At 46.6% G+C, this 9,685-nt stretch overlaps 1 protein-coding gene across 2 annotated transcripts in view; it reads left to right on the top strand.

The window, feature by feature from the left end:
* Window positions 1-1,500: 1,500 nt before the first annotated feature.
* Ston1 (stonin 1) overlaps window positions 1,501-9,685 on the top strand; it is a 43,779-nt gene continuing 35,594 nt past the window's right edge. The window contains exon 1 of one of the 2 annotated variants that reach the window (XM_087907286.1): window positions 1,501-1,666. The gene's annotated coding sequence lies outside the window, so the exon portion shown is untranslated. Of the gene's footprint in view, window positions 1,667-1,812; window positions 1,928-9,685 lie in introns of those variants that run through there. The other variant, XM_087907285.1, reaches the window with a different exon arrangement.

The raw sequence follows: 9,685 nt of genomic DNA, 5'->3' as shown, positions 1-9,685 counted from the left end.
TATTGTTTATCTGTCTGTCTACCTACATTTATCTTATTTGATGCTCTGGACTAGAGAGAGGGCCCCATGGTTAAGAGCACTGTGTTGCCCTGATAGAGGACTAGAATTTGGTTCCCAGCACCCATGCTGGGAAGCTCAGAACTGCCTGTAACTCCATCTCCAGAGGATCTGCTGCTCCTTTCTGGCCTTCTGAACACATTCACAAGCACATACCCACACACGGACACACATATACGCAAAACATTGTGCTGGCAATCAAACGCCAGGCTTTGCATGGTAGGCAGGTATCGCTGCACCATGCTTATCCAGACCCCACATTTTTTCTTCCCTTCTTTCTCTCCTTTCCTCTGCCCTTTTTGCTCTTCCCTCTCCTCACCTCCTTACGAGAAGGCTGATCAGCTCCGGTCTGCTTCTATAGGAAAATCCATTCCCACCAAAGTTACCAGGTTTTCACTTCCTATGTTCTGGGTGCTCACTGGCTGAACCTCAGATCTTGGCCATTACTGGGATGGTAGTGAGGGAAAATGGGGAGGTGAGGGGCATTCCTTCTGCTTGTTTATTTTTGTTATATTATGCTATAAGCATAAGCACACTTAGAAATCTTACCAGAGAATAATATTATCCCAAGTGTGTCCAATTGTGTGGTTTCAGACACACCTATGCCCTCTCTGGAGCTCGGTTTCCTCCCAGGATCCTGGTGGCTGAATGGACTACTTGAATATCTTTTCTATTTTACCAGGTTTTCCAAGGCCACGAAAATGACACCGGGAAAGATGAATCCCACTACTGTGTGAATTAAGGGGGAGGCTCCACCAGGGTTCCCAGCTTCCCCCACCTGGCAGCTCAGCACTCAGGTTGAGCTGTTCACCTAACTCAAGCACGAGTTCTCTTCCCTGGCAGTTCATGGTGCAGACCACTAAACCCATATTTCTCGATTGCCATTGTGAGTACAGGGATTCACCAGGTGCCCCACTGAGTGTCCATCCTGGGGAATGCCGAAACGAATGGGAATGCTGTGTGAAACCCTTCGTGATTTCTTTTTACACTCACAATCCATTGCACTATTTCCCAACTCTCCTAAATATTCCAAACCCTCGGGCCCGGAATGTCCTCTTCCCTCACACCCTAGCTAATCCAACTCAACTCTCCATTCTGGGATTCGGCATCCTTACAGGAAAGGGGCGTCCCACTCCCGGTTTTTTTTTTTTTTTTTTTTTTTTGTTGTTGTTGTTGTAACTGGCTCAGTCTCACTTGAGAAAGAGGCCAAGATGTGCTGAGAGTCACCTGTTAGTCGGCAGGGAGAAAAGGGAAGAGGGAGTACTGTTCTGGAAACCCTGGGGAGGAGGAGGTCTTCTTTCCTTTCTTCTCTCTCACGTACTCTCCAGGAGGCACGTAGGAAGCGCTGCGAATTCCTGCCTTGGGCACACAGCGTGGCCCTTCACTCACTCTCACTGGCCTGGCCATTACCCAGGAAGGAGCCTTTTTTTTTTTTTTTTTTAGCATGACTATCCATCCTTCGCTGTGGACCCGGCTGGTTCCACTTTGAAAGAAAAAGAGGAGGCTTCCAGATAATCTGGTGACCCCCTTTCAGACTTCTGCGCATGAAGTTACGTCTCTTTGTTTGGGGAGTACAGACTTGCCCGGAACAGCTGGCTTGGGGAGAGAAGTAAGTGTTCAAACTCACAGCAGAAAAGCAGAAAAACTTTGGGGGATCCAGGGTGGAGAAAGGAGCAAGAAGGGAAGACCCGCGGGGAAGAGGGGCGGGGACTAAAGGAATGCCCTGCGCGATACCCCCCCCCCCCCCCCCCCCCCGCCCCGCGCAGTCGCCAGGGCCCTCCCTCTCTGCCCTCCTCCCTCCCCTTCTTCCCCTCTCCTCTTCGCTGTGTGGATGGCCGTGGCCAGAGTCGGAGCACCAGCAGCGCTGCCCGTGAGTGATCAGCCCCAGGGACCGGCCGGAGGAGGCTTGGCGAGAGCCCCTCTCCAGGGTGGGGTCGCCCCAGCTCGCTGGAGTTTTGGGCGGGGACAAAGGACTTCTCCGGGGTTTTCCCTCCTGGACACGTCCAGGGCCCGCAAAGGGCTGGGCCCCGCAGACTCTCTCTGCCCTGGGCATAACTGCAAAGAAAGAAAAGTTCAGCTGCACGGAACAGCCAGGTTCCTGGGCAGGCAGGACGGGGCGGGGACTGTAAACCCATGCGTGGTTCACCCAGACCTGGGCACCAGACCCTGTCCCGCGTCTTGGAACTCAGGATCCCCACGTCTACCATACTTCCAACCCCACCCCACAGCCTTCCAGGCTCCTGTTCTTGGCGGTCCTGTCCTCACCGCTGGGTTCGTTTCCATCCCTCTGAGATGACCAGCCAGGCCAAGCCAGCCAGGCCAAGGGGTCCATACACCGGCGTCGGAACAGTCTGCCCTAGGGTCTGTTGCAGCAGTGTCCTGCGCCCGGATTAGGCATGTGAACCTTGTGGGTGCAGGTGCGAACGAAAATGGATTCCCTTTAGGACTCTACTATATGTATGGTTCGGTAGAACCCATCCTGGTATCTAGTTGTCTGTCGTATGTCTCCTTTCTTTCCAACTGTATACCCCCCCAACAATGACAGTTAATCTAACTAGACGGCAAAACTCATAATACAAGATAGAATGCTAGCCAAAAAATTGTGTTCAGGACTGGTGAGATGACTCAGGGAGTAAAGGTATTGCTGCTAAGCCTTAACAACTTGAGTTGGATTGCTGGGGACCCTAGACAGTGCAAGGAGAAAAGCCACTCCCTCATGTTGTTCTCCATATTCAACCCACGCACAGTGGCACATGCTGTCCCCCCTCCACTGCCGCCACAGAAAGGAAAAAAGCAAAGAAGCAGCAAAAAAGCAGCTAGCAGTAAATAAAACATACCCTGTAGAAGCTGGTCTTCTGAAAGTGAAGACTTCAGTCTCCACTATTAGTGGGAGCTTTTTCCTGACTGCTCTAACCCAGCTATTACAGCCTCCCCCAGGCTAGAGGTTGGCAGGAAGGCTCTTGCATCTGCAAACAAGTGAAAGAATGGAAGAGGCTAAAATGAGAAGGACCACAAACAAAACACAGCACTAGTTTCTAGCCCTGAGGCTGTGGCTTTAGCTGAGTTCTGATTGGGAGGAAGAGCTGTTTAGTTCATTTGTGTGGTTTTTATGTCGGGTCCTATTATGGCTGAATCAATGTTTCCATGATGGGCTTAGTTCTATGGCTGCTTCCAGAGAGCCTCTCGAGTCTTTCCTGGAACTACGCAGATGGATTCGGGAGGAGTTTTTGTTGTCGTTCGTTGTTTGTGTTTTAGGGATTGAGTGATTTTGATTATCTGCCTCTCCGACTCAGAATCAGAGCTGTTGGAAGCAGGCAGGGCTTCATCAAAACATTGTTGTGTGGGAGGAACTGCAGGGGAATGCTGCACTTCATCGTATGTGAGAAACACATACTTTTGTTGGTTTCTTGAAGGTGTGTTTATGTGTGTGTTGTGTATGCATGTGTGCACGCATCTATGGATGGCAGGGGAGGGTGTTATTCCCTTGAGACAAAGTCTCTCACTGAACCTGGAGCTCACTGTTTTCTCCAACAGACTGGCAAACGCCAGCATCACCCTGTCTCTGCTCAGGCATGCCTCATTTTGGCCAAGTTGAATGTTTTATGTGGGTGCATGAGGATCTGAACTCAGGTCCTTCAGCTAGCCCTTAAGGACGACAAGCTTCTGGAAAACTATTCTCTTTCTCTACAAACAATAATGAGATCATAACACATGTTGCAAAAAACCTTTTAAGTCAGGTCAGGGGAGAAATAAAGATTTAAAGACCATGGTAATGTGGAAACTCATAACTGCGTTTAGTCTTGAGAATAAGAGACTGTTGATGAGCCGTCTGCATCCTCCCCTGCAAGGCTCAGGGAACTTGGCGGAGAGAGCAAATCGAGTGGAAGAAGTGAAGGATGGGAAGGCACACTAAGAAAACCTATTCTCTTCAACATGGTATGGATGATGCCTCATGAACTCATAGCCACAAAATGAGGCCCACCAGCTGTTGGTCATGGATGAGGAGGGACTCATAAGGCCCCATCCTTCCCTGAGGAGTTTCTAGGGGATATTCCTAGTGACAGAGATTGGTAAATTGCCCTTGCTCGAGTATTTAACCCCCACCCATGCTAGAACAAGTAATCCTAATAAAGTGAAATGGAACACGCGTGCACGCATGCGCGCGCGCACACACACACACACAGATGGAGAGGGAGAAAGTGATTAGAGGACAATGGGAGGAGAAGATCAAAGTACATTTTACAGATGTATGACTTTGTGAAAGAATAAATAAACCATAGAGAGGATTTAAAAACTGAATTCATTGAAAGCGGGGGAGGGCTTATTCTAAACAGGCTCTCACTCACTTCTGCCCAGTTTGACAGTGCACATTTGTGTGAATTAGTAAGGCTTTGTCAGTGGTCTCACAGCATAAGGACCACCTTTTTTAAAGTGCAAGTCCTAAGTGTTGAACTTGTGTGGCCCCATTGCTTAGAAAAACAATGCACCCAGATAAGAATCTTTTGTTTCTTCCTCTTCCTGGGAATTTCTAATCATGTCCTAAAGCCCTGGAAGTCAACCTTCTACTGTTTGGAGAAAACTGCCCTCTGGCAATGTTCCCTTCCACACCCCTGAATGAATCTAGTTAAACAGGGTCGTCTGCCAGGCATCCAGCAGCAAAGTCTGACTAAGCGGCCTCGGAGTGGGCTTTATGGTGAGATTCTGGAGATGTTAGCAGACCACAGAAGGGTCCCTGACCTCAGGGTGAGTGTGATGGATAGTGAGGTGGAGGCCATATCTCCAAACAGCCTAGAGAAAGTCAGCTACCGTCTGGCCAAGTCACATGGGTATAGAAACCTACATATTGAGAGAAGAGAGCAGGGGTTGTGGTTATTATTCATAAAGAGGCGGGACCTGAGGCCGGTCCTACGAGGGGCAGTGGTCCCATGAGGGGCAGCGGTTGGCCACCCAAGGCCTCACGGGTCCCCTGGTGGGTGGCCTGAGGCCAAGTGGAAGACAGACAGACAGCTATGTCATGCAGAGAGAGCTGGGGTATAGAGTATATTTAGTGGGTTATAGAGGTGCAAGGGAAGGGGAGAAGGGAGAAGGGAAGAGTGGGAGAAGGGAGAGAGGCAGAAGCTGCCTCTCCAGAAGAAGGACAGAGAGAGAGAGAATGGAGAGGAGGTGGGAGATCCACTTGCCTTGGCAGAAGGGGGAGGTTGGGAGTGGGAGGGGCTTGTCTCTTGAAGGGACAGGGTACCCGGGTGACAGACCAGGCCAGCAGATTAAAACAGTTGTCAAAAAGTAGACTCACCGGAGGAACACTTCGTGGCCTTTAAACACTGCACCATACAGAATACCGAGTCACATAGAAGATCCTCAGAGTACGGGGTAATAGCAAGTTTATGGATTAGAAAGCACTAGCCTTTTGCTCTTTGAAAACACATCTGTAACAATTGGAATTATATGCTTTGAAATGGATGGGGGATTATAGTGGCTTTTTCTTTCTGTGTGTTTGCCAGGGTTACTCAGCTTTTGACAGTAATGATAGCTAACGTTCAACAAGTGTTAAACACTCACATGGAGTATTTCATTTTCAAAGTCTCTGAGGAAAGAACTGTTATTATTTTCATTGTGGAGATTCAGAAACCAAGATTAGAGGGGAATTTGCCATGGCTGTACAGGCACTAACTGTGGAAAGCAAACCTCAAACTTAGGTCAGTGGTGAAAGTCTACACACCCCAGGCACTACTGTCCACATACATTAGCAATATTATTATGGAAAAGTCAAAAAGGGAAATAGTTCTTGTTTTAATACAGTCAATTATTTTGATTGCTTTTAAAATCTGCCTCCCAAATCCTTCGTCTTCCCCTGTCTTTTCTTTTTGAAAGTCTTTGAGAATTGTTCCAGACTTACACCATAGTTGGGAAACAGCTCTGCCTCGTGAGATGTATCCAGAATTCTCTGGAAGCTTCCCAGCCAGACTAGAGTTCCAGGAATCCCATGGGATTCCGGTGCAGTTCCAGTATAAGGCTGGAAGTTTTGAAGTAGACTGGGCAGACCATGTCTCCAGAGCTGTCCACTGAGATCGTCATTCTTTACAGCAGTGTGAGGGGACGGGAGTGAGTGTGTCTTGATGCTCAGTTCTCTGTGAACAGGGTAGTGAGCTGGCATCTGGAAGCCTGGCTCCATGGGCGATCTCACGTTAATGCACATGGGGATATTTGGCCTGATTTGGTCACATAGCCCTGGCCACTCTCACAGGCAGCCAGCCCTGGAGATCACTGTATCCTTCTCCTTTATGGTACCTACCTACTTTCTCCAGAAAGTTCAGTTTGTTTGATTACCCCCCCCCCAAAACAAAACAAAGCAAAACAAAAACAACCCTGCTGACTTAGATGCCCGGAGGATGTCTCTCTTTTATTTCTCAAGGAGAGAATTCTGGAAGACTAATGATTCCGATAATGGTGACCTCCTCAATCAAAACATGTTCTAGCCAGGTGTGATGACACACTCCTTTAATCCCAGCACTGAGGAGGCAGAGGCAGGTGGATCTCTGTGAGTTCCAGGACAGCCTGGTTTACAGAGGGAGTTTAGGACAGCCAGGGCTGTGTAGCAAGAGCCTGGCTAAGAATGAGTACTGCTCGTGCAGAGGACTGGTTTGGTTCCCAGCACTCACACTAGGTAGCTCATGGCCACTTGTAACTCAGGCTCCAAGGGAGCCCTCCTCTGGCTCCCATGGGCATCTGTACTCACAAGCCCACCCCACCACATACAATATAAAAATAAATCAATAAATCTCAAATAAAAAGAAAGGTCTCTATAAGGGTGAAGGACCCCTCATCAAACGATCACATTTAGACTGTTGTGAGGTCTTGTTTATATTTAACAAATAAGAGGTTTCTTTCTGTTCTCAGTGTATGTCCCTACACTTAGAAAGAAGAGGTAGGCAGATTTTTATGAGTTTGAGGCCAGGCTTGTCTACATAGCAAGTTGCAGGACAGCCAAGGCTGTGCAGTGAAACCCTGTTTCAAAAAAACTAAAATAGTGTTGTAAAAGGAACAGCGGGCTGCGTTCCTGCTGCCCTGCTCTCAGCTAGCTTACACCCAAAATAATTACATGGAAACTGTATTCATTTAAACACTGCCTGGCCCATTATTTCTAGCCTCTTCTTGGCTAACTCTCACATCTTGCTTTAACCATATCTAGTAATCTGTGTATCACCATGGGGTTGTGGCTTACCAGGAAGATTCTAACCTACATCCATCTCAGGCCAGAGAATCATGGCGTCTGCCTGACTCTGCTTCTTTCTCCCAGCATTCTGTTCGGTCTACTCCACCTATCTAAGCTGCTGTCCTGTCAAAAGGCCAAGGCAGTCTCTTTATTTAACCAATGAAAGTAACACATAGACAGAAGACCCTCCTGACCCTCCTACATCAAAATAGAAACATTTCCTTTGTTCTCTTATGCTTATTGAGTTTAAATTAGTCCTATTAATAAGCTGGATAGTTTTTCCTCATATATATATATATATATATATATATATATATATATATATATATATATATATACTTTACTTGAACAGTTTATAAGATGTAAAGATTATATGTTCTTTAAAAATTGGTAAAACTAACCAACTCTAAAACCACTTAGGTCACTTACATAGGGCACATGGATTAAGTTCCTGACACCGTCCTGTTCTCTTTTCTTTTTGATACAAAGTCTCACATAGTCTACACTGGCCTTGAACCTGCTCTGTTACCAAGGCTGTCCTTGAATTCCTGATCCTCCTGCCTCCACCAGCCAGGTGCTGGGATTATGGATACATGTTACCATATCCTGAACTGACAACTAAGTTTTAAGATGATTGTTAATTCATTTGATTTCCCCTTTTTTCTCAATTCAGTTTTGATTATTAATAATATGATCCAGTTAGGTGTTCTCAAATTTACTTTTTATCTGTTAATTAATTAGTTTTTATTTTATGTGTATATGTGTTTTGCCTGTGTGTGTGTGTGTGTGTGTGTTTACCACTTGCAAACAATGCTCTCAGAGACCAGAGGAGGGTATCAGACCCACTGATACTGGTGTTACAGACTGTAGTGAGCCAAAGCTGGGTCCTCTGCAAGAGCAACGAGTGCTTTTAACTGCTGAGCCCTCTCCAGCCCTGTCTGTGTCTTAAATTTAGTACCAGAAAGTTACGCACAGTTTCCTTTTGTAGCTTTGTAGATACTGACTGTGGCTTAATGCTCTTTATATACTTAATATTGATTTATGCCAACTCTTTTATTTAAATTAACCTAGAGGTTTACTTAAACCTTTTCAAATATCTGTCTCTGTCTGTCTGTCTGTCTGTCCATCCAAAGTCTTGGTTGGTATGATATTTGTTGCATCCCAGGTTGGCTTCAAACTCATGGTAGTCTTCCTGCCTCAGACTCTTGAGTGTGGGGATGATAATCTGGAGGCATCATACACTATTTAAGAAAGGCTTTTTGTTTTTAAATCTAGCTGCTAGAGTAGTAGCTTTCCTTATGACACTGCACACATCGTTTTGGATGATTTCCCCACCCTCCCCTCCTCCCTCTGGCCTACCTCACCTGCTGTATCTTTTGTCTGCAGTATCTCCTGTCCACTTTCACACCATAACCTTTTATTCTCTCCCCCTCACCTTAAAGACTGCTTCCCCATCTCATGGACCTCTTCTGGCTTCCTGGCTCTACCTGCATTTCCCTCACCCAAACACACATATTTAGCAATATGTGTATTGACATATGAGAGGCTTGTGTAGCGTTCATCTTTTTGAGCCTGGATTACCTCGTTTAACATTTCCCAGTTATATTCATTTTTCTGCAGATTTCTCTTTTTTTTTAGACTGCTGAGTAAAATTCTGTTGTGTATTTGTGTCGCATTTTCATTATTCATCCACCTGTTGATGACCATCTAGGCTGCTTCCGTTTCCTGGCTGTTGTGAATAGTGAGACAGTGAATATGCAAGTACAGACATCTCTGTAGCGGATAAATGCACTTTTCTCCAGATGCCCAGCAGTGGGATAGCCATATTTTTAGTTCTTGCACTTTTAGTCTCCACACTGGTTTCCACAGTGGCTACATAATAGCTTGCACTCCTACCAAGAGTGAATGAGGCTTCCTCTCTTCCGTCATCCTCACCAGCAATGGTGAGTGGTTTGCTTGATGACAACCGTTCTGACTGGGGAAGTGTTGGGGAATATGTTAAGGTGTGTTGCGTTTGTTTATGTTGCATCTGTTTAACTCTGTGAAGCTGTGATTCTTTGCCTGTCTAGAACACCTGATGGCCTAATAAAGATCTGAATGGTCAATAGCAAGGCAGGAGCAACAATAGGCAGGGCTGGCAAGCAGAGAGAATAAATAGAAGGAGAAATTGGGGAGGAGAAGGGTAGTGACCAGAGAAGGAGGAGGACAACAGGGTCCAGCTGTCCAGCTACACAGCAATCCACAGAGTAAAGTAAGATTCACACAAGTAAGAGAACGGGAAAAGCCCAGAGGCAAAAGGTGGATGGGATAATTTAAGAAAAGCTGGCAAGAAACAAGTCAAGCTAAGGCCAGGCATTCATAATGAAGAATAAGCCTTTGTGTGTAACTCATTTGGGAGCTGGGTGGTGCCCCCCC

The sequence above is a fragment of the Myodes glareolus genome, chromosome 6, assembly GCF_982192425.1.
Source record: "Myodes glareolus chromosome 6, mMyoGla1.1, whole genome shotgun sequence".
NCBI classification, from domain to species: Eukaryota; Metazoa; Chordata; class Mammalia; order Rodentia; family Cricetidae; genus Myodes; species Myodes glareolus.
This window is presented reverse-complemented; position numbering and strand designations above follow the sequence as displayed.